Source organism: Cygnus atratus, chromosome 2, assembly GCF_013377495.2.
Source record: "Cygnus atratus isolate AKBS03 ecotype Queensland, Australia chromosome 2, CAtr_DNAZoo_HiC_assembly, whole genome shotgun sequence".
Lineage (NCBI taxonomy): Eukaryota > Metazoa > Chordata > Aves > Anseriformes > Anatidae > Cygnus > Cygnus atratus.
This window is the reverse complement of record NC_066363.1, coordinates 128,735,121-128,760,625: the sequence shown is the minus strand read 5'-3', so window position 1 is coordinate 128,760,625 and position 25,505 is coordinate 128,735,121. Positions and strand designations below refer to the sequence as shown.

At 36.6% G+C, this 25,505-nt stretch overlaps 1 long non-coding RNA gene across 3 annotated transcripts in view; it reads left to right on the top strand.

Annotated features, from left to right (window-relative positions):
- The window catches only part of LOC118247997 (uncharacterized), a 61,628-nt gene that overhangs the window by 3,002 nt on the left and 33,121 nt on the right, over positions 1 to 25,505 (top strand). The window contains exons 1-3 of one of the 3 annotated variants that reach the window (XR_004778644.2): positions 2,111 to 2,207; positions 8,547 to 8,599; positions 24,539 to 24,584. This is a non-coding gene — a long non-coding RNA (uncharacterized LOC118247997). Of the gene's footprint in view, positions 1 to 2,110; positions 2,208 to 8,546; positions 8,600 to 24,538; positions 24,585 to 25,505 lie in introns of those variants that run through there. The other 2 variants (XR_004778643.2, XR_004778645.2) reach the window with 2 other exon arrangements.

The following is a 25,505-nucleotide window of genomic DNA, read 5'->3' as shown; positions in this document are numbered from 1 at the left end:
ATTTGGTGGGCGCCATGTAACTGCTTGGAGAAATCAACGAAGTAAAACACAAAGCCTTCTAGAATATACAATGTCAACTGTAAACAGCCTTATCAAAATGAAGTAAATACCAGCCCAGGGAAAGAGTCTCTTTGCATACGATGCATGTTTCATGCATATACTTGCAATCATCTTCCACTTTCTCTACAAGTATTGATATTTATTAATACTTTGTCTATTATATTTTACTAGACACCTTAGATATTTTTTGGGGGGGTGGATAGGGGAGGTTATTATGATGAAAACTAGGATAAAATGTACAGATGTCATTATAAATCGGAATCTTCTACAAATATTTTCCTGTGTGGGATTTAAGAAGATTGCTTCTCATTTGAAAATCTAATTATCTTAACCTAATACTGCAGATGTGAATATGACTGACACTTTCATTAAAAGATAATTAACTAAAACTAGGAATAGACATACTTTAAAATACCCCCTACTGAAGATAAAAACATGACTATTCAAAGAGCATCTGAATACACCGCAGGAACACGTGCAGATTTTTGATAATGCCATTCCAGAAATGGGTATACCAGAAATGGTCACTAAGTCACAGTTACATGTGAGGGATATTTACAGTACCAGGGACCCTGTGCAGGTGAACCATAACCTCAGCACTGACAAGCCTTTGAAGTTCGTGATTCCTGGGACACACGTCAAAAGATTCTCGTAGGCCTTAAACGCCAAAAACCGGCAGGAAGGTTTTATCGCAGCCTTCCATTAAAAGCACGCACCCACAACAACAACAAACTAGCAAAAACCTAGATGGCAGAAATATGCACCTCTCCGGGCCTGAAACCTTCTATGCCAGAAGAATATTTTGCGAGTACTGGAACTAACGTTAATAGGAAAATCCCCACCTGATGATGAATTAAGGCTGCCCTTAAGGAAGCACAGGCCAGTGTCAGGGAACTGAGTTGCTAAAAGCAGATGTTTAAGGTCAGAGTGAAGGTCTTGATAGTTTGGGAGGAAAAAAAAAAAAGTCTTTGGAAAGGGGAGGAAAAAAAAGACAAATAAAAAATCGCCAGCCTGAAAGTACGGCTATTCCAAAGATTGGAGCCTGCCAATAAAGCCCTACTCCAATCCAGAGAAGCCTTACTTCAAACTTCAGGAAAATCTCCAAGACTCAAACTTTAGGAAAAGTCAGGGGCACTGGAGGGTTCTTGAGAGCAACTTTATTCCTTCTTCAAATCTCACCTAAGCATTGCACCAGCTCATCAATGACAAAAAAGAAAGAAACAAAACCAGACAAACTGAGCACATGTATGTAGATTTCCACAAGCACTGCTCCCTGTGAATGAAGGTAATAAGGCACCTAACAATATTCTGCATCGTTGTTTAAAGGGTGGAAAAAAAATGCAAACAAAGAGTGAAAATGGAATCTCTGAAACCCGTTTACAGTTATCGGATTGAGGGGGTATGATGGAAAGGGGCTTTTAGGCTTAAATTGTAGACGAAACGGGACTCTGAGATAGAAGAATGCATTGTCCATTCAAGTGCATGCCTGAAGGATGGTAACACATTTCCTAAGACTGGAGACAATTAAATACAATGTGATGAAGAAACACCTGAGAACAATACATCTATTTCAAATTCAAGTGAAGAAACACGTATACTTAATGTCACAGAAGAATAAGGAAACGAAGATAATTTAGTTTTAAAGTCGTCCCCCCGCACCTCCCCCACCACCTCCTTTATTCCTAGTGCTTTTTTCATGGTGAAACATCAATATCATTAATGTCATTAATGTCAAAACACCAAACGTCAGAACAGTCAAGTCATTCTTTTTTGGCTGTAGATTTTTTCCCTTTCTCTCTTCTTGGAGGGGGATATAGGTTTATGGTGTTCTTGAGTTACAGCTAAAGGAACAAAGGGGGGGGAGGATACAGGCAGGAATTGCGAGAGGAGAGTCCACATTTTTCAGGGTTTCTTCTGCCACTGTTTACTGTCCTTCCTAACATTTTAAATCTCCTCTCTCTTTCTCTCTCTCTCTTTTTCTCTCTCCCTAAAAATAGTAGCTATCAGGGAGGGGGGTTGGGGGGGTGAAGCAAAAAAAAAAAAAAAAAAAGGCACTACGGGATGTTAACAGTTTAGAAGAAACCCGGGGATCGCCACGTAGCTAGGAAAAATCGAAGAAGGTTAATTCCGGGAGGCAGCAGCAGCAGGTTTGTGGGATGTGATAAGAGCGGGAGCGCGGCGCGGGCTGGGGGAGGCAGGCGAGGAGGACCCGGGGCTGCGGCTGCGTTGCGGCTGCGGTGCGGCTGCGGCTGCGGTGCGGTGCGGTGCGAGCCGGCGGGTGGGCTCCCAGGCGGGCGGGCTCCCAGGCGGCACGGCCCGGCCCGGCCCGGCCCGGCCCGGAGCAGCGCGGCGCGGCTCCCGCTCCCCTCTCTCCTCCCTCTCTCGCTCAGCTGATCGCCCCCGAAGACTTGTCGCCTTCACCTCTCAGCTCCTCTCCTCCGATCCCGGCGGACCCCCCGCCCACCCCCCTCCGAACTTCTCCTGCAGGCACCGTTACACGTTTGGGGATTTTTTTTTTTTTTCGAGACTCCTGTTGGAACCACAAAAGCTCTGATAGTGACGTTACGTTTCAAAGGGAGGGCGGGGGGGGGGGGGGGGGGATGGGTGGAATAATAACAATAATAATAATAATAATAATAATAATAAAAACCAGCCTGCTCTGTCCTTCCACCACCTCCAGCCTCAGCCCCAAGGAAAACTTATTGGCCTGGGCGAGGTCTGGTGCGGGCCAAAGCCCGAGACTGACCATTCTTTAATAGACAAAGAAATCCCAGCCCAAACTGGGCTCTGTTACACCACGTCTCTCCGCCAAGCTCATTTCACTCCCTAAATCTGCGCTGCGGACACACAGGGGCACAAGGATCTACATAATTACAGCCACAGCCGCTCCCCTTTTTAATAAACCGACATAATTCCCTAATAAACGTCCCCTTCCCCCACCTTCTCCTCTCCCCAGACCCCAGCCCAAGGGAAAGGGGATCCGTGTCTTTTTACTGCGTTCCCTAAGTCTATAGATGAGCTCAGTTTGAAACGAGGTATTACAAGATTTCAGTGTTACAGACCCTTTATCTGAGCTACAGACACTTTCAGATCCCCAGCCCCCACCTCCTCTCCTTTTTGTTGTCTCTTCTCCTCCCGGGGGCTATTTGACAAAGGCAGTGTGTTAACTAACATTTTTGTTTAACTCAGCAACTTCTTTTCAAAACATACTTAAACCTGATAGCAATCTCTTGTACTTTTTTTTTTTTTTTTCCTCCTTCTTCCCCTAGATGAAATTGACTCTGAACCCAAAGCGTTTGGCTACTATTAATTATTTCTTCCTTTGCAGGTATCACGTATACAAATCTATTGTTAATCCTCCTCCCCTCCCGCCCCCCCCCCCCCCCCCCCTTAAGCCAAATGCATTCCGGTACACACTAAAAAGAGCTGGGGGGGGGGGGGGGGGGGGGGGGGGGGGGAGGAGGGGGAAAGGAAGGAAAAGAAAAACAAAATCCCCGCTCTGATTCCTAGAAAGTTTTGTTCGAAAAAGAAATAAACCAACAATAATACATTGCATTACGATTCTGCCCTCGTTGTCCCACATTTGGCATTCATCTCCTGCAAGTGTGTCTAACGAGCAGTCACCTAAGACAAAAATCGTATCCGAATATAGTACAGACATCTCGATAAGATTTTGCGCTAAATAGTGCCGTTCCTGATTGGCTTTTTGCTGCTGTTGTTGTTATTTTGGCTGTAGCCGCACAAACCCGCGCACCCGGACGTTACTATAAATAAAAGCCTTCCAGGTCTAAGTCTGCTGCCGGCGTTTCCTCCGGAGCCTTAACAGCCCTTTTTCAGCTCCTTTCTTGGGCAGATCGCGGGGATTAAATGCCCTGAACCTGAGCTCCTGGCCTTGGATGGGAAGGGAAAGAAAAAGGGAGAGGGAGAGAGAGAAAGGAGAGGGTGAAGGAGCCAGGCGCCCTCTGGGCTTTCAGAGGTCAGCGCTTTGACAGTGCTCTGACCTCCCTCCCCTCCCGGCAACCACCCCAGTGTTTATAAACAAAAACAGTCAGGACTAGCCCCAAACAATAGCAATTCACCAACTTCACAGGCACTTCACTAGCTCTTATGCAAATCAAGGAAAACGACCGCTTACCACCACTCTCTCCCCCCCCCCCATCCCCTCCAGAAAGCCCAAGAGCATATTTCCAGCAGTGATATATCCAAGGGAAAAATTTTACATTCTCTCCTGGAAAGGGACAAAAAGGGACTTCAGAAAGAAAACGATTCTGGTAGAAAGACAGACAAAAAGGGAGAAAAAGCCAATAAAACTGCCGATCTTACTGCAGAAAGTTATGAAATATTTATATCTAAATCCAACAATCCACACTGCCAATAAAACAGGAATCTTTGTTGTGTAGACAATATGCTAAACTATCTCTGCGACAAACAGCGATTATAAAGCAACCAGGAAAAGTTATTTTCGCCCAAGGAGCCAAGTTTTCAAAGAAAACGTGTGGATTTTACAGCTAAATAAAAGCCACCACCTCTGTGTTATCCGTAAAAACTACACATAAATTAAAAGCACCGTTAAAAGAAAAAAAAAATCCTTCCAGCAAGCAAGCAGCACATCTGATCTGACTTACAAAAAAGTATAATTAAAACCACCTTTAATTACAAAAAGCAGCAAGCGAAAACTAAATGATTCAATGCTTTCTCCCCAAAATGTTGTCCGCCAAGGTATAGAAATGATAGTTCTATAGTCCTGCATTAAAGCGTAACCGAAGCTCCACAGTTCAGGAATTGATTACGCGATAAGGAAAAAAAAAAAAAAGTAAAAGACAAAAAAAAAAAATAGGTCCTAATGATTTTAAAACTTTTGTTTATAAATGATGAAGATCAGAAAAGGTTGGAGGAAAAGTTAAAGGAAATATACCTCAAGAGAAAAAAGACCATCTCCTTTTCTTCTTTGTCTATCAGTCTCCAGTTAAAGCATATGGAAAATGTTTTCAAAATGCCTAGATTTGGCACATTGTCATTGCAAAGAGAGGAGCGCAGTGATGCTGTTATAGAAAATGGGAAATAAATTCAGGATTGGGTGCTGCCTCCTTCAATGCGGATTTATCTAAGTTTAATTTAATATTCCGCAATCACTGTATGATCGCATATAATTCACCAAGATTTTTAAGGGCTTTGCCTAAATATGTTGACCACAGGCACAAAGTAATTTATACAGATGATTTCCTTCTTTTACTTGTGTTTATTTTGCTCATTAGAAACACTTTAAATTGCAACTGTAAATAATAGAAATGATGGAATATTAGGTTTGGGGTGAACAAACGCTCAGAGAAGGCATTAGCTTTATTAAAATCATTCTGAACGTAAAATCAAAAAGCACAAAATGGTTGTTTGTAAAACACTAAACCTTTAATCGATTTATTGGCATTCCAATCGATTAGATAAACGGAAATCTATAGTAAACATAAAAGCATTTAAAATATTTTCCTCTCATTTCTAAACAAAACTTTTCGGTAGAAAAAAAAAAAGTGATTATCAAACGACTAACAGGAAATTCTTCAGATATCAAATTACGATAATAAAATTATTTCCACATGGAAAGGGATAATGACAATGATGATAGTAATTATAATAATGAATAATTCAACAGCCCTTTGACATATATGGAAGAGCCTGGTTCAAAAACAGCTTTTGAAGGGGGCTACTTTTAGGGGATTTTTAAAATAAAATTGAGTTTTGAGGCTGAAATGCTTAAATCAAGTGACAGCTTAGGTGCAGCTGCTAAAGTTGCGTGGGTTTTTTTTTCTGTATTTTTCAGGCGGGAGCGTTCACTTTAACATCGCCCTTGAAATTAAGTTACCACTTATTAGCAGAAAATAAGTATGTAAATATACAAGGTACTCCTGAAACTGAGGGAACAAATGTGTGTCTTCACGCCAGGGCGATGGGGATAGGGACCCTTTACCTTCTAATTTAAACGATTTGCCTAGCTCGCAGTGTACTTTCCAGATTACAGCAAAATTCTGCAAGCAATAATGTATTTGAGCGTTTAAGTGAAAGAACACAATTTATTTAGGGGTGGAGGGAGGCGAACAGCAAGCCGGAGAAATGCAGCAATCAGAGCTTGTGGCATTCTGGCTGCGCGAAGAGGAAGTGTTGCTGTAACGGGTATTATGTTTATTTGATAAAGAAAATCAATGAAAGTGGCTGTAAAGTAGTTAGTGAGGCGTGTGTTTGGGACTCGGGTTGAATAGTGACTCCAGCGGGCTGGTCGATGAGCTCTAAGAGCTCTGGAAATCTAACCTAACCCTCAGAGTGAGCTCTCTCTCACTCAGTGCTGCACCTTCCCCAGGCTGGGAGACTTCAGTCCTTGTCTCCTCCCTCTGTCTCCTTCCTTCTCTCCCCACATCCCTCCCTCTGTCCCTCCTTCCCTCTCTCCTTCGGGTTTTCTGCTCCTGCCTTCCTTCTTCCCATCCGCTCCCACCATTCCCTCTCCCTCTCCCAGGTTTATTTGCTCTCCTGAATCTCTCCCTTTCCCTTTTTCTCGCTCTCACACTTCCATTCTCTCTTCCCATCTCTGCCGTAGCCGTTTCTTCCCCATCCAACTGGTCCTCTAAGTTTCCCTGTACTCTTGGATCTTTCCTCCTCCTCTAATTCTCTTTCTATCCTCTCAGGTCTCTGCGTGCCTAAGTTTTCTTCCAGCCCTTTTCATGTCTGTCTTCACCAGCCAAATTTACCTCTTATTTTGGATTGGTTCCTCCAGACATGTGCTATATTAGTAATTATTCCTACTCATTTCCCTCTCACACACCCATGCCGAAGAGATGAGCGCACCACTCACTTTCCTCACTTGGGATATTTTAAACATTGGCTGATCTTCGGTGGTACTTTATTTTAGACCTTCTGCAGCTATTTCCCCCTTTTCTCCCGCTAATCTTCATTCCCTCTAATTTGCAACAGAAATGTTTCTCCTCCTCCTTTTCATTTCCTACTTACAATTTCCTTTGGGGTTTCTAAATAGGAATACGTCCTTTGCATTTCCATACCCCCATCTCTTTCACTGTTTCTCTTCTGCTATTTTATTTGCCTAGTCGCTCTAAGAATATTTCTTTCCTTAACAAGTTTATCTCCCTGTCTATCCCAGTTCATCTGCCCAAGTCTATAAAAAAAAAAAAAAAAAAAAAAAAAAGTTGAGTTTGTGGCTCTGTTCCCGCGAAGTAACTTGGTTTCAAACTTCTGTTTTGGGTTATGTGTCATTACCTATTTTCCCTTATCACATCCCCGTTGGCCTCCCCGCCCCCCCTCGGCTAATAACATCTTTAGTGTGGTCAACGTTAAATACGGCAGATCTCTGAAAAAAGCTTCCTTTCCTGTTCTCTGCTGGAATTCATTACCCCACAGCCCCGCTCTTCCCACCGCGGGCCGTCTGCGGGGCCCTCCGCGCTGCGCGCAACCCCGCCGAGCCGCCACAGCCTCTGCGGCCGCGGGGATGCGCAGCGGCAGAGCCGCTTCCCGCTGCCGCCCCCCACCCCCTTCTTCCAACCCCCCCTTTTCCTTCCTCCCCCCCCCGCCTCAACTTCCCCGCTTCCCACCCGCAGCCGCCGGGCAGCGCCCCCGAGCCACGCAGCCAGCGCTACGGCAACACGGGGCAGCCGCGCGGGGACCGCCCGCGGCCGCTGCGCACCCGCGGGGGCCCCGCCGCGACGGAGCAGCGACGCCTCCGGCTGGGGCTGCCCCGGGGCTCGCATTCAACAACCCCTCCCCGATGCCCCGCATTCCCCCCGCATCCTTTCTCCGCCGGCCCGGCAGGTGCGAGGTCTCCGCGCCGGGAGTTGCGCGCTCCGCGCAGCAGCTCCGCGCTGGAGGGCGCAAAACTCCCCGGGGCTGCTGGCGACGGCAGCATCCTCACCCCCCCGCGGGGAGAGGTCAGCTTTCCCTGCAGCTTCACCTGCCCTCGCTTGCCTGGGGGATGGAAGGTGTGCTCAGGGGTGTGTTTTTTTTCTTTTCTTTTTTTTTTTTTGGTGTCTTTTCCCTTACTGCATCCTGGCTCTGCGGAGTGGGATCTAGCCAAGTTACTCCTGTGCTACTGGCTCTAACACATGCTATATGTGTCGCCTTCGTATGGTCCTGGTTGAGCCACATGCACTTAGCCTGCAGTTTATTGCAGGATTTGTTTTCTGTGTGTGTAGTGAATGCTGGAACAATAAATAAATAAATAAATAAATAAAAAGCATTTCAAAGGATACCGCTAGAGTTGATGTTTCAGGCCCGCACTGGGTTTTAAATAATCCTTAATCCAAGGGAATGATTGTTCCAGGTTAAATGTTCCTACCCTCTTCTTTGTTTCATTACTTGGTTTCTTCTGTTTTGTTCTTGAGACAATTCCTTTTAAAAGGAAGAAATCTACTTTATTAATTTCATCCATGTCAACTGAAACATTTTCACTGTTTTGCATATGGCTGGAGTTAAGCTTTCCTTTTTCCCTATAGGTTACACATACAAAGTGAACAGAATGGGCCCAATCCTGCCAGTCCCTTCTTGAGTGAGTAACCATAGATCTGGCACCTTGTCAGAAACTCTCGCTACCGTCAGGGCCTCTATCTGGTGTGAAGTCTGATACAGTGGCTTCACCTGTTCCAGACACCAACAAGGCTACCCAAAAAAAAAGATGTTCCCAGCTGTTGACACATAGCTCATATCATTCCAGTTTGCTAAAAGCATGCTGTGTAGTTTTTGAACTAAGCCTCTAATAGCCATAACTTTCTGCTTTGCTTAAATGTGCTTCAGGGAGGAATGATAGCTTTTACTTTAAACGTTTCGCAGTACCGACACAAGCATAAATGGAAATGAGTGTCTGAGATGCTTTCAAACAAAATACAATCCACAAACAAGGCAAACGATATAATCCAAAAGTCTTATTAACTAAAAAGCCAATGTAGAAGTGTCCATTTTACAAATATTTGCCCAGGAACTTAGACTGTTAAATTCTGTCAATATCCCCATCACCCCTGAAATTATTGCTCACCTATATCCACAGTGACCCCAAATTGTCAGAGAGAAAGCCTGCCAGTTGTAAATCCACACGGGGCTACAACAGGATTGCAATTTATTATAAACCAGAAATGTTACTGAAGAGAAAATTGGTGCCTATTCCCAAGTCCACACCTGAAAGGCACACTTTCTAGAAATAAAGATCTTCCAGAGGATTGCTTAACATTTCTTTTGAGATAACATCATTGCATTAGGTAGATTATATTTATTCTGTATTCTTCTTAACTCACTATGAATGCCTTTTAAAATTTTATTAAAAAATAAAGGGGACTACTGAAATTCAACAGCAGCTTAAAAAAATTGAAATATATATTTATGTTGCAGACTTCATATGTGAAAGTATAGGACAGAATAGTCAAGATAGAGAAATTCTTCATCCTTCTTTTCCGAAATGGTCTAGATTGGAATAATGCTCTTTTTTCCCTCTAAAATGTGTCTGATTCTAAATGAGTGCAGATTTTTTTTTTTTTTATTTTAATTTCAAAAAGGAAACGGAGGACTATTATCAATCTAAATTTAAAAGTATGTTGTAATACTTTGAAAGACAAATATTAAATAGATGTATTTCTGGGGAGATTGGGTATATAATGTGCAAAGAGCATATTTTAAACAAGGGTGCATCGTTCTTTCAGACGACAATGTGCACACTGTAGTTAGAGTCATTGGATTTTTCATCTTTTGGTCTACTAATTTTCAACAGAAAATTATTGTAATGTAAAGTGTGCATAAACAAATTCAAAGAGGACCTGAAATTTATTCATAAAGGTAAAATCAGTTTAAAAGTTTAAAATGACACTGACACTATTTGTAAAACATCTAATTATAAAAAATAGTTCATATATATTTACTCAATATTTACTACCAAAATACACTTATAGATCTAAAATGATGCTAACCTGCAAACAAAATGTGTACCACTTTTCTCTTTCCGTTCATTTCTGGTGTCAGTATAACAATGAAGACAGGAAACATGTTCCACTCTTATCCTTAAAATGCTTTAAAATCATCTCTTCACAGAGACATCCTTAGAAATCAGAAAAACCCTATGAATCAGTATTTCCATCAAATAATTATTTTAAAACTAAATAGATGTACCATTTTCCTCTGTCTTTTTCAGTAGATAGTTATAACTGCTGACTGATACAATACACATCGGTAAAAAGAATTAAATAACAAAATAAAACTAAAATGTGTTATAAGGCAAAAAATGCATATTTTTACACTTATGTTAAATCATTTTGATTTTATTTTATTTTGAAACCTTTGTAAATTATAAAATCCCACCTGATCCAGTTAATATCAGAGTTAACTGCCGACAGGTAAAATGCTGTTTTCTGTGTAAGATTTACACTTTAGTTGCACAGCTACTTCATATCCCCATTTCACATTTCTTTTGTTAGCGTAACGTTATTCAAGCTTTTATTTTGGGAATATTGCAAAAAATAACACATACCTCTGTGTGTGTGTGTATGCACTAACATACAGGGACAATATCTGTCCCGTTTTCACACAGAACTATTTGCCGATGACTATCTATTTAGATGCATAAAGGTGTGCTCATTTTTTGGTTCTGGCACAGTAACTAAGGTAGCAAGATTCAGATACGGTTTAATGCTGAACTTTCAAAATTTAACATTAGAGTTCCTGATTTGTCTACAACAGGATGGATACTGTGTTTATAGAGTTCATTCTTGACCTTACCTGAGTAAGTACTTTAACTTAAAGTATTAGATGCACCTAGAGGGGTAATACATTGAGTTTAATAGGAAGACAGTTAATAACCTTTTTTCATCCTCATGCACTATCAATCATGGCTGTCACCAGTCTGCTGAATCAAAGCAAAAGTGTTCTTCACAGATGACTGATTAGAAACGCAAAATCACAAGATCCATCTTCATGGTCACTTTTATTATAGTCATTTTTAAACTGACAGCAACCTGCTCAGTTTCAGCAGACTGGGCATCACAAATAGTGTCACTCAGTGCAGCTAAGCATGAGAAGATGTTGGCTGGATTATACTTAAAAATAATTAGGCCCAAAACCTTTTGTGGAAGCAAGGAAAAGGATTTTCTTGGTTCTAGCCTCATCTTTTCAACACCAGCGGTAACCTGTGATTTAACACTGGGTTAATATTGGAAAATATTTTCATCCTTCTGCTTCTCGTGAATTAATCAGTTTTAGGTGGTCCTTGGATATTTTTTAAAAACAATACATTTGCTGGTAATGTGAACAATCAGTTTTGATAGAACCACTCTTAAGCATAGGCTTAACATTATGTACTGCTATTTGTATAGTGTCATGATAAACTGCTGGCTTCCAGCCTTCCAAGGAATATTGCAAAAGCTAATTATCTTGTTAACTAGATTTGTTTCAATAACATTGTCCCCTGTTCAAATAAACTAGTGAACAGTTCAACAGTTTAAGGTTATTTATAAATTAAATAGGCTCCAGAAAATATTCAATCAAAATGGTATAGGGAGAGGGAGAAAGAAAGAGAGAGAGAGAGAGAGACAGCACGAAGGAGCACAGACACTGCAAGTTGTGTTCTGTTCTAATGTTTCTGAAATGCAGTGAAATCTAATATAAGGAGAAGTATTCAGTAATGCTGAAAAATGAAAGTTTACTCTTTCTCTTCTCTTCTCTTCTCTTCTCTTCTCTTCTCTTCTCTTCTCTTCTCTTCTCTTCTCTTCTCTTCTCTTCTCTTTTTTTCTTCTTTTCTCTTCTCTTCTCTTTTTTTCTTCTTTTCTTTTTTTTCTTCTTTTCTTTTCTTTTCTTTTCTTTTCTTTTCTTTTCTTTTCTTTTCTTTTCTTTTCTTTTCTTTTCTTTTCTTTTCTTTTCTTTTCTTTTCTTTTCTTTTCTTTTCTTTTCTTTTCTTTTCTTTTCCATCTTCCTTTTCCTTTTCCTTTTTCTTCTTTTCCTTTCTTCTTCTTCTTCCTTTTCTTTTTTCTTTTTCTTTTTCTTTTTCTTTTTCTTTTTCTTTTTCTTTTTCTTTTTCTTTTTCTTTTTCTTTTTCTTTTTCTTTTTCTTTTTCTTTTTCTTTTTCTTTTTCTTTTTCTTTTTCTTTTTCTTTTTCTTTTTCTTTCTTTTTCTTTCTCTTTCTCTTTCTCTTTCTCTTTCTCTTTCTCTTTCTCTTTCTCTTTCTCTTTCTCTTTCTCTTTCTCTTTCTCTTTCTTTTCCTTTTCCTTTTCCTTTTCCTTTTCCTTTTCCTTTTCCTCTTTCTCTTTCTCTTTCTCTTTCTCTTTCTCTTTCTCTTTCTCTTTCTCTTTCTCTTTCTCTTACTCTTACTCTTACTCTTACTCTTTCTCTCTCTTTCTCTTTCTTTCTTTTTCTCTTTCTTTTCCTTTTCCTTTTCCTTTTTCTCTTTCTTTTTCTTTTCCTTTTTCTCTTTCTTTTTCTTTTCCTTTTTCTCTTTCTTTTTCTTTTTCTTTTTCTCTTTCTTTTTCTTTTTCTTTTTCTTTTTCTTTTTCTTTTTCTTTTTCTTTTTCTTTTTCTTTTTCTTTTTCTTTTTCTTTTTCTTTTTCTTTTTCTTTTTCTTTTTCTTTTTCTTTTTCTTCTTTTTCTTTTTCTTTTTCTTTTTCTTTCTTTTTCTTTTTCTTTTTCTTTCTTTTTCTCTTTCTTTTCCTTTTTCTTTTCCTTTTTCTTCTTTTTCTTTTTCTTTTTCTTTTTCTTTTTCTTTTTCTTTTTCTTTTTCTTTTTCTTTTTCTTTTTCTTTTTCTTTTTCTTTTTTTTTTCTTTCTTTTTCTTTTTCTTTTTCTTTCTTTTTCTTTTTCTTTTTCTTTTTCTTTTTCTTTTTCTTTTTCTTTTTCTTTTTCTTTTTCTTTTTCTTTTTCTTTTTCTTTTTCTTTTTCTTTTTCTTTTTCTTTTTCTTTTTCTTTTTCTTTTTCTTCTTTTTCTTTTTCTTTTCTTTTTCTTTTTCTTTTTCTTTTTCTTTTTATTTTTCTTTTTCTTTCTTTTTCTCTTTCTTTTCCTTTTTCTTTTCCCTTTTCTTCTTTTTCTTTTTCTTTTTCTTTTTCTTTTTCTTTTTCTTTTTCTTTTTCTTTTTCTTTTTCTTTCTCTTTCTCTTTCTCTTTCTCTTTCTCTTTCTCTTTCTCTTTCTCTTTCTCTTTCTCTTTTTCTTTCTCTTTCTCTGTCTCTTTCTCTGTCTCTTTCTCTTTCTCTTTCTTTTTCTCTTTTTCTTTGTAGAAATATGGTAAACATTGAATTTGCGTTACTACTTACAGTCTTTAAGCTTTGTATATGCTAAGATAAATTGCGTAAATTACTTTCGACTCCAAAGAGTGTTTTTTCTGGTGTGAAAATAGTAGGATCAGTTCCATAACATAAATAAAAGCCTTTCACTCTACTTAATGCTGCTTAACATTGGTAAGAATAGATTCTGATTTGGAACTTTGATTCAAGGACTGATGAAGACAGCAAAGACTAATTTTTGAATTAGGTGGAAGCTAGATAAACCTCCCTCAAAAAATCTTCAAAATCTTTTTTTTTTTGAATTAAATTCCATCTCATATTGTGAGCACAAAACAACACATTACACCAGTTGAGCATCATTTTAGAGTTATCTTTAGATTTCCAGTGAAATGGTGCATCGGGCTTGCCTTTTGACTGTAAACCCCAGAAGATTTACAAACCCCCAAAGATTATTACTAAGCCAGATTTGTGGGGCTGTGATTCCTTTAATACGGCTCAAAGGACTTTAAGCACTATATAGCTAAAACTTTTCTTTAATTCACACTTGCTAACTATGAGTGGCTTTAGTGGGCTGCAGTGTTGGACCTTTCTAGCAGAGCCACTTGTGATGCCCCCTCACCTCCCAAATATAGCAGGACTTTTACCAAGTTGGTCTCTTCCAAAAGGCAGTGCTGTTCCTTTCTACCCTCAGACCTCACTCATACTTTTCTCTTGAGGCTACTACCTACACAAACAGTGGTTATGAAGTTAGGTAGATACAAACATTCACATCAACTCTCTCACGGACACACACACACATGCATAAAACATGCTACACATAAGCTATACAACAAGAGTAGGCACACAACCATTTGTTCCTGAATACTTGGGATATTTATCCCAAGCTGGTCATGCCAGGGTAATATCTTTAATTAAAGTATCATTAACAGTTTTATAATATTTTTGCATACTGAACAAACAGTTATAAGACAGAAAGAAGGAAAGCAGGAAGAAAAGCAGGAAGCTTTCTGTCCAGCTGAGATTCACATGCTCTGTAAACATTTTTTTTTTTTTTTCCCTCAATAAATGCTCATCTTAAGGAAATAATTAGCATTTGATAACATGGTCTCATGTAGAGACTACATGTTTGTTAAAGTACTTTTAACATGCCTCTCTATTTTCTGATGAAAAATTGATTCACTAATGTTGACTGACATCTGTCTGAAAATCAGAGGCTGAATATATCTGAATTTAAATTTATGAGCATTAATCAAAAGCTAATCAAGTGGAGGAACTAACAATGGCTACTGATAAAATAACACGTTCATATTTTAATAATGATGCTTTTGGGGAGAAGACTGTTATTTAATTCATTTTTTTTTTCTTTCCTGGTAGGTATTTTTAATACTATATTTTCAATATAAGTAACTAGGGAAAGTTGACTGTAAATTATTCATGTGCAACTTTGTGTGTTCTAAGGACATATTTTAAATAAATCCTCAGATCTGAAAGTACAAATATCTGCATTAAAATAAACAAAGTAATACATTTGTTCAAGCTACAAATACGTTCAAATTTCAACTAGAAAAGTTGTCTTTTCTCCTCAATATTAAATATTACCAATCTACTTCCTAGGGTTTGTTCAAGCTCCATGACCATTTTAAGACTATGGAAAAGGTGATCAGTACAGCTGAACTTAAGCACATAGTAAATGCATGTATCCTTAATAATGATCATAAATAGGATGACCAATTTTTGTTGTTGTTGTTGTTGTTTTTTGCTTTTTCTGTCTTGATGAAATCAGACATGGGTAATAATGATTAAAGATATTTTTAATTCCTTAAGAAAACAACTATGAGAACCTGACTTTGTAAACTTTTTGAATGTATATGATGTTTCACTGTACATGCTATATCTTCCTCAAAATGCTATATTGCTTATCATGCACTTACTATATCACTAACTTGCTCGTCCACAATATGTATTATATATTAGTATATAACATGGAGTTAATTTTAAAATACTGGGATTTTAGAATTAATCTTAAAATTAGAAATATTTCAAACTATAATTCTAACTAGCAATTCTTATAAGACATGATTGAATTAATTGCTAACATACTTTTCTCCAATTCACATTATCTTTTTAAAGGAAATGTTACAGTAAAACTATTACTGCATATTTAAGTACTGAATGCATGTAAACATTTTATAAGATTTCCCAAGATGTAAAATAATTTATATAATAAATAAGTGAAAGAATTTCCATCAACTTTAGTAAATTACAAATATAATTGCAAGAGAATAACAGTTAATGGACAGATACATGCACAGAAGACAGCAGTTGAAGAACAGCACAACTTTCTTTCTCTCTTTTTTTTTTTAATTTTGTTTTGTTTAAATAAGATCTACCCAAGTAAATAGACAAAGTAGATCTCTCTTTCCAATGTCAGTTACGCTAAACATATTTATACCCATGGAAAATAGCATTCAAAACCCCTCAGCAGCAAACACACAGCAGCAGACACAAACACTATGAATTCCCATACCACACCTGTCTTTCTGCTGCCTGAATATGCAGCTATTTCTGTCCTCACCGCATTTTTTTTTCCTTTGGTTTCTGAAATGTTCCTTGCAGAACCTAAGAGAAGGGAAAAGGCTTTTCTATGAGCGGCAGGTTGCAATAAACGTGTATAGGAGAGAAAGCGTGTGTGTGCGTGCATATGAAGAAGTACTAGGAAGGCGAGACTGGTCATCTTTCAGCATCTGTCTTCTACCTGGGGTTCAGCACCTCAGCTACCACTCACAGAGCTTTAAAGGGAAAAGAGCAGGAAGCACAAGTTATGCAAAATGCTTTTATTCTTCAATTCAAATTCTCAACATTTAGAATAAAGCATATTGGCAAATATCAAAATTCCCAAGGGCTAACTAGTTACAAAATTTTTGTCTTCCCTTAAAAGCATGTAGATGTGAATCAGTAAGTCCAGGCGATTGCTCATCAGGACTTAAAAAAGGATTCTTCATTTTTCGATTTGCACTTTCTGAAATATCAGTAATATATTATAAAGCAGGGATTTTTTTTTTTTTTCTCCAATCTTTTTAATCCCAGACCTCTTTCTTGCCTCCTGGAAAATATAATAGACATGAATTCTTGTAGGTCATCCATGCATTTTTGCTTTGTAAGAGCTAAACATTACAGGAAAGGTGCAAACATTTCCTTGCCAAATACAGCAAAACCAAATATTTTTTATTCCAAAAATTAGAAGTAATACGTATTTTCATCCAGCTGCCTAAGGATGAATATAGAAATTGTAGTAGAAATGTCACGGATACGCTAAAATACACTAACACATATGAGTCTGATACAGTTTGAAAACAACAGAAAAGCTATTTCATTTCTCAAGTAACAGATTCAGGGATAAGCACATATACTTTGTTTTTCTTCTGTCTTACTTTTAGATGTAGTCTAAATCATAGGCTAGATCACAGTCTGTTGGGCTAAAAGGAAAAGGTTATTTTTGCATAAATGTCCAGTGGGGGTTTTAGAGCACTGCTGTGGAATGCAAAAGGGGTAAAAAACATTCCCCAAATTTCCTTGTCCAGATAATAAAAGAATAGTTTAGGTGCTACAGTAGGTTTTTTTTTTTTTTTTTTAATATTTGATCTCTCTTTGTAGTTTTTATTCTAACTTAACTGTATTTAGGCCTTGTTTTCGTCTTTATAAAGCGCTAGGTTTTCCTTCTTTGTTAGCTATTCTCCCATAGTGCATCTTAGTTTAATTCATTTTTAGCAAAAGAAACACCCAGGTTCAATCTGGAGACCTCCTTCCAACATAATTTAGCTAGTCCTTTTCTTAGTAAAGGTTTTCTGGTTTTCATTTTCACTTCATATTCTCAAATAAAAGATCCTTTGTTGTCTACCATTTGATTGGACTTAATGAAAAACACTCCATTTTAACTTAACAGTATTTCCCTTTGAATTTATTATATTTAAGGACACTGTCAAAAATCAAGCATTTAATCTCAGGTTTTTATACTTAAAATTATATTACTATCATATGGTTCAATGAGGTGATGTAAAAGTATATTGAATAGATTTCAAAAAGAAAAGTGAAAAACTAGCCTCATTTTAATATGAAACTAAATACTATGGCTAATGTGCAGATTGGGTATGGTAGTTGACTTTAAAGACTAACATGTGACAGGGTGCCAACAGCTGAATTGTGCAGTATTGACTAAATGAGGTTCACTGATTTGTATTGAGGCTAATATCTTCTTTAAACAATTCCGTGTAAATTGTGCGTATAAAGTCATTGGAAGCTATTTCTCCGGACAGCCTCGCTGGCTAGCTACCTGCTGGAGTGAGGAAGATAATCAATAGAAAGAAATAGAGCTGAGCATGAGACTAGGAAGCTTCAGAGCAGTTAGTGCTGATAAAAGTAGATGATGTCAATATTTGGGAATAACACAACTCTAGGATAACAGACAAAAGAGAAGTGCATATGTTGTAGAGTGTTCAAACAGGGGCAGAATTAATGCATAAGTGGCAGATGTTGCCCCAGGCTGCAAAAGACATTATTTATTCCAGGTATTGTTAAATTCCTAGTGAAACACCATTGCTCAATATAGTGTATTAAAATTATATCTAGCAATGAGGAGTCAGGGTACTTTTTACATGGGTAGAAATTCTCAGCTATAAAGAATCTGATGCACTCTATTGATACAGAGCATTTTCCACATTATCTCCTTGACCTCAGAAGAAAGAGCCTCTGTCAGAAATGAACACTGCAAAAACAGTGTTCAGTGCTCTTTAATTGAATGAGTATTTAGAACTAATATTTAAAGCAGTAACAAAACCAAAACGGAATGGCATAGTTCGATTCCTTTAGTTGCAAAAATGTAGACATCCTTGTGCACACCATAAACACCCCCCTTTTTTGTGTTTGAAGATTATTGAAAAAAAAATCCCAATGCTCATTCAGAATTATAATAGGATGAATGCTTTTAGCTGTAGTGTCCTTATTGGTAGTGAAGTATTGGTATATTTTTTACTAATTTAATAGTAGAAATCAGTTTTCCTCTTGCTGTCAGGCGATGAATTTTTGTTCTTCTATGCTGATCTTTCTGTTGATGTATTATGACATAGTCTGTCAACATGAACAGATATGTGAAAGGGAGATTGGGTGACTGAGACATGCAACCTGAATATGGCTCCTCTTGAATTTTAAGCATATTATCATGTTTTGGTACAGTCAGTATAAATGTAGGTTTTTGTTTTTGTTTTTGTTTTTTTCCCCTCTAAATAAAGCTATTATTTTGATGTAAGTTAAGCAAAAGCAAAACAGGTGGACTATGACAAGGTCCTAAAAGCAGAATGAATGAGGTAACTCCAAAACATATGCATGAAAGCTGAAAAAGCTTTCACGTCTAAGTTAATAGCCCTTTAAAACTAGCATTTGCAAAGCACAAAAGTTTTTGTGTAAGAAGAACCAATTCAGGCTTATCTGATTATTAAATATTGCTATCATTTTTTTTTTTTAAATTAAATAATTCCCCAAGCTTTACATGGTTTTGTTGTCACAGATGTTTTTATTGTTTGGTGTTAGATATCTGGATTACATCAAGTAGGTGATTACTATGTCAGCTAAAAAGGTCAAGTTCCATACTTTTTATTTCAAACCATCATAAAGAAACCTTTCTATAATGACACACATGTCTCTACTGTAGACCTCTCCATAGTCACTTTAAAAAAAGCTCCTATCTGACACATGGCTTAACAGAATAGAATTCCATATTTTGGTAGTGAATACACTGTCAATATTCATGTGTAAGAGAAATACACATGTACTGAAATAATTTTTTTTCCATAGAAAATTTCTGATTAAAATATTGTTTTTAATCACTAAGCATGCAATTTATAGCAATAAAAGTTGTTATTATGAGAATGGTGTACTATAAAAACCTTCATACACAATTTTTTTCAGGTTGCTGTTCTTTAGTTTTGACATGTGCCGTCACTCCCTTTTAAAATTGCAGGAATATATAAGAGTCTTGTCTAATACTTAACTCTAAAGAAATCTTCATTTCAAATAAAGCATGCATTTTGATTTGGGATACAGTGAAAAAAATCTTTAAAGATATATACATCAACTAATTTGTTAATCCTGTGCCACTTTTAGCATTTGTCACACATATAGACCAGGAAATTGGCTCCATCTCATTCTAGCTCTGTGTTGAATTAAAAACCTCTACTGCAAAGAAGAGCATGATGTGGGGAAAGAATAAATTTAGTTCTTTCTTTAGTAATGCACATATATTTCCATACATTTCACATCCTAAGGGAGCCTGTGAACGCATTCAATAAATACAAAACTGTAAATCCAGGAAAAGGGAATTTTTATATTATAAATTTCACATAGGACTTTAGTCTTAAAAGATCTAAAATTATAAATGTCACTGTGTTTTTATTCTTTTATCAAACACAGGATATAGAAAAAAAATGAAGGCATTACATTTTAGGGTCATTGGAATTTCTGAGAATATTAGATGTGTTAGAACAAACAAATATATTCAACAATGGCACTTGAAAATTAAGAAAATATTAGCTATGTCCTGCCAAACTAATTCTACCTTACATACCCTAAAATCAAAATCATATATGTAAGCGTTTATATGAAACGATTGCCTATCTTCACCTTATATATTAAGGTCAGCAAAAAGAGCAGTTTATGGATAAAGGGCAATAATAAAGAGCTAGCCTTTAAACATGATTAGTTGGTGTCTATTAAAGATGTGTTAAAATGAAATATATACTGCAGATGAAGGAAATTACTAACTGCCTACTAGGATGATAGACTTGCTATATGTGTATTTCACTATACCTTTAAAATATTTGTGAATTTGACTGCATTCTGAAGAGACAGAGCAATGTGGGAGATTTATGAGGGTCTGACGGAAACAGGTCTAGGAAAGATTATGGCATACTTGTTTAGAAAAACTGAGAACTGAAGGTTCCTGATTTACACTGACATATATCTAGATGAAACTATAGTTTGCAAATTGCCTAGAGGAGTTATCTATTATTGTTTGATGGGTACAAAAATGTACATATCTATTCTAAAACATTCTAGGAATACTGATGCTATATGCAAATACAATTTCAACATTTTAAAAATTTCTTAAATACTTTCATTCATGATGGGGGTCATCTCACCCTGTCCTGTTCTGACTGCTTGTGCCTGCTGACCAAGCACCGTGGTTAGGGAAGTTCTGTTGCATTATTTGGAGTTCTAGGGACAGTGGTGTGCTGAAATACTCGCTGTACTATGAGAGCACTAGGAGAGATCAAACTGCAGCTGAGCACTTTTTACCTTTTTAAGCATATTGGACACAGCCTCTGTCTTCACAATTAGAAAAGAGAAGCATGTTATAATTCCTGACTTTCAATATTAATGCATTTACAAAGGTTTTCAACTTTGTGCTATGTAGTGATGTCATTACATACATTTATTTTGAAATTAAGCAAGGATAAGGCATGCAGTTTTTACCAAGATTTCTTGCACAGAAAGCCTGAAACACTGCTTAGGTCAACTTCTGTTTGTTTTGTTCCCATCGACCCAAGGTGGATGACTTGTGTAAGGTGGGTCACAGGCTGGCTTTGCATTATTATTTTCGGTACACTTTCTCTTTCTTTAGGAGCTGTTAGTTTTTAATCTTATTTTAAATCATTATTATCATAGTGAAAATCTGTATTAGTCAGTGCAATTCTTCTTTCATAATTCACATTTTATTAATGCAATTAAAATTGGTATTTACTGATGCTTCAGGAACAAAATTATGAATTTAAGATCAATTTAACAATGGATGATGTTATGCATTCTAGTTCTGTCAGCATATTTTCAAGCAAGGTGAATGCATTATAGAAATATTAGGTGATATTTTACATAAATATCTACCTATTAGGTGGGAAATTTTGTCAGGCTCATAGGTACACTGGTTACCAATTATATATAGATTTTTCTTCTTTTCTTTCACACACAGATGTGTAAAAAGAATTAAAATATCAGCATTTTTAAAGGTTTCACTGGCCTCTAAAAATAGTATAATAAAGACTATTTGCTAACGTGAGATTTTGTTTGGCAATATAGAAAACGAAGTTTATGATCAGACAATTACTTACATTTTAATTGTAGATATATGTTCAGTGCATTGATAACTTTACAAAAGTATTTCTGTATTATATAGTACAAAGATTTCTACATCTGTAAGTAGCAATGTGTACTGAACCATTTTTGTCAGTAGCTAGCATACTTTTCTTAAATCATTAACTCATCAGATCAGGACAAAGCTGCCTGGATCTTTCTGGATGTTTGGATAGTGTCTAGCATAATATAATGTGTACTAGAATATAAGGAAATAATTGGCACTTGTTAGTTATAAGCAGCACTTGTTAGCATAGGCTTTCTAGCATGCCAACAAGCAATTAACCTCAGCATCAGTCAATCACCTTTTCCTAGTTAACTCACATTACACTTTGAGGACAGCTGCCATCTTCTTGTGGAAAAATACATGTAACTATGCCCCTAACTGTCATGTGAGTTTTAGACCAGTGTAACTTTATTCTATTCAAAAGAGTTAGAGCTTTCTAAATAGGAGGGTAATCAAGAAAATTATTTTTCTTCCACGACTATAAATTAGGAGTAAGTGCACTTAATTCATTGGGACTGCATCTATGTAAAACTGTGGTACTGAAATCGGAATCAATCTTTTCTTTCCATACCTAAGAGGTGAAAGTGTAGCACTGTATGTAAGTCAATCAAAGTAATGATATTGCTTAGCAATGTAAATGCAAAAGGGTAGATTGCTGATGCCAAGAAATTTGCACCCATGTATTGCACCTGTCAGGGAAAGGGAGGCCGCATTGCAACTGCAGTGCGGTGTGGAATTAATGCCCCAATTAGAGTCTTCTTCATCTCTGTTAGATATGCCTGAGTTAGGACAATATGAAGAGGTTGTTTATCAACTCATCATTGCTAGTGGTGGCAAGAGTAGTCATTTTTTCTGTTTTAAACTGTTTCCCAAAGATCTGGTAAATGCCTTTTTTTTTTTTTTTTTTTTTTTTTTTAATAGGTATAGATGACCACAAGAGAGTTTGTGTGTGTTATTTGTAAATCAGATAGGTTGACAGCAGGTTAATATAACTGTTTTTTTTTTTTCCTATTTTCCTACATGTAAGAGTGGTTTTCATGGAAGAAAGGTATGGATGTCCTGAACTGTGATTTAAAGGAGATCATTTTATTCCAATAGCAGGAAGCAACTTCCATAAATGACAACTTTTTTTCTTTTCAAAACTCCAATGAAATACAGAGTTGACACCTGTATGAAGTATTATTTTAGAAGAAACAGGGACTGGGACACTTCTTTTCCCTTGACTATCAAAATGACATATAAATATCATTTATTTTTTTTCTGTGAGTTTTGTGACTTGTGCCTTCGTGTGTGACTGCGATGTGCACTTTTTGTTGACAGATGCGAATAAGGTATAGAGTCCTAAATAAAAATGTGCCTGATCCAAATAGGAAGCAATATGCAGGATAACCTAGGGAAAAAAAAAAAAAAAAAAGTGGATTCACTGTATTCCTGGTCAGTTCCATATGGGAATAAACAGATCAACGTGCAGTATTTTTATAGGTAAGTGAGTGATGGAAACAAAAAAGGAGAGATCTGAGGCCTGTAGGGCATTTTCACTCTGCTCTGAAGGGTTTTTACATATTCAGTTCTGAATAAATAAATCTTTCAATTATGAATGGGAATCTTCTCAGATCAGGTAAGAAAGCCATAGAAAAGCAGTTTTATTTTTTGCTTCATAGAAGTTTAGTTACTATTGCTTGATATTCTCCATGATTCACGGTCAGAAATTCTGTTGGGAATGATTTAGAAATGAATTCTTTATTTTTATATTTTTTTGTCTTGTTTTATTTTTCTCTTCTGTTCAAATAATCATTGTAGAAATCCTCCTGAGGAATATTCTGGTCTCAAATCACTTTACACTGGATTAAGTTAACCTGTAAAGTTCTTATTGCTAGTTGGGTATTACCTTAGTGATGTTAGTTAATTTTCAGATATAAAAATATTTATTTGTGAGACAGTAATATTAAAACAAAATATAACAACATGCTTAAATTGGTCTTTGATAATACTTCTTCTTCTGCATCTGTGCTAGCTAGAATTTACAATTTTCATATTGCTCTGTGCTTCTGGACACTTTTCTTGTTACTAGAATATACATTCTAGGAACTGGTCATGAGCTAGAATTGTTAAGGACAGAAAAGAAAATGTACTCAAGATATAAGACTATGGTGCACTATGTCATGCCAACATAGAAATAAAAGCAGATACTGTACTTACTGCAAAATCATGATGCATAACTTTTTTTTTTTTTTTTTTTTTAATGTTACGTGAACTTCATGGTGCATCTGCAGTAGAATAAGAAGATATATGAAACTCATTGGTTGTTGCATATAGCTATCATATGCCCCTAGACAGCAAAATGTTTTAGGCTATATTTCCTAAAATATTAAGCAGTTTTAACAGCTCTTGAAGGGAAGCTGGATTATTTTGATGAAAATGTTGTTTAGTAGTCTGGTTAATCTATATAAGAACATGAAGAAAATTTAGAGAAAGTAGAAGCGTGTGAAGCAGAAGGCTGTGTCCTTGCTGGTGAACATGAGGAGAGAAAACATTATGCTCAGATATAAAACATATTTCCTGGTAGTACTTCTGATGAAATCAACATTATGGAGCAGACTTATGATGATTGTTATTTATAATGCAAACTGATAGTGTGTTGTAAGCATGGTAAGTTTGTTAATTTTTATTTCTAGACTAACTGATGCTTTTACTCATATTTAAAGATGGTAGATATACAGAGATAATAGGATATCTCTTTCTTTGTTCTGCCTCAATAACAGTTCTATTGCCTTTTTGCCTAGGGAGCTAGAGAATCGTCTTGGTCATTTGACTTGTATCTTCAGCATGTCCATGCAGCACAGCACATTTTTGCCTCTTGGTTATTAAAACAGGCCATAAAAATCCATTTTAAATAGTGACTTAAGAAGTGCATCCTTGTCAATAAAGAAGAATTTGTAGCCTTAGTCATCTTTGATGATTAAAATATATGGTTGCATAACATAAAATGGTATTAATTATTCACTCTAAGTGCTTTATTCTGATATTTCTGTACTTATACATGTTTTCTTTTCCTAGGTACCTCCTTAATGCTGAAATGGGCATGCTAATTGTGAACTATGCGGTAAGAAGGTCCTTCTAAAATATGCAGTAACTTATTTACTGGAATTTAACAGGCTGTGTACTTCAAAGATTCTTTGCCTCTAATCACATGCACAAACCCTGCAAATATTGCCAGCTCAAGACTTGGCACAGTAGCAGCAGCGCTGAAGCAGCCCCCACCATTAGGCGAGGTACAGAATTGGGCTGGTGACCTGTAATGGGTCAAGAGAACTTGCTTACCAGAATTTGCTCATGGTTATGCTTCTGGCAACTGACATTTCCATTTTACTCAAAACTTCTGCCTCTGTGTCATCAGACAAAGCCCCGTGAGTGGTGGCAGAGCAAACTGTAGTCTTCATTCTCAAGTTTGAAGAGCAAAAATTATTTACATGACTACATTGCAGAACCTGCTGTTCAAAGGTCACTCCCTGTTACCCATTGTTTTAAACCATTAAGTTTTCCAAAAGCTCTATAAAGAAAAGGGATATTAATTTAGAGTGGAAAAGATTTATTGGTCTTGTTTTGTTTTAGTTTTTGTTTCTTATTGAATGATCTGATTTCTGTCCTACCAGAGGAATGTCAAAGATGGGATGTTTCTATCATTGCTTACAATGAAGGATTGCTTAAAGGGACTGACAGAGATTGTAAAATAAATCTCTGACTCTCCTTGAGATTTTTATAATCTAAAGAACAATGACTTTTAATTGGTTACAATTTCAGAGTTTATTTTGTAAGAAAAATACTGATTCACACGAGGACTACTCCTTTACTGTTTTATCAGACTTTCAACTGAGCATTTTTTATGTTCTTTTGGTTATGAATTCAGACAAATGTTTAATTGTTTAATGCTGCTCTTTTCCACCCCCATCCCAATTTTTGACATGTTTTTCTGAATGAGAGCTTGAATTTAGTGACAATTAGTTTAGTTTCAAGAAATTTATTT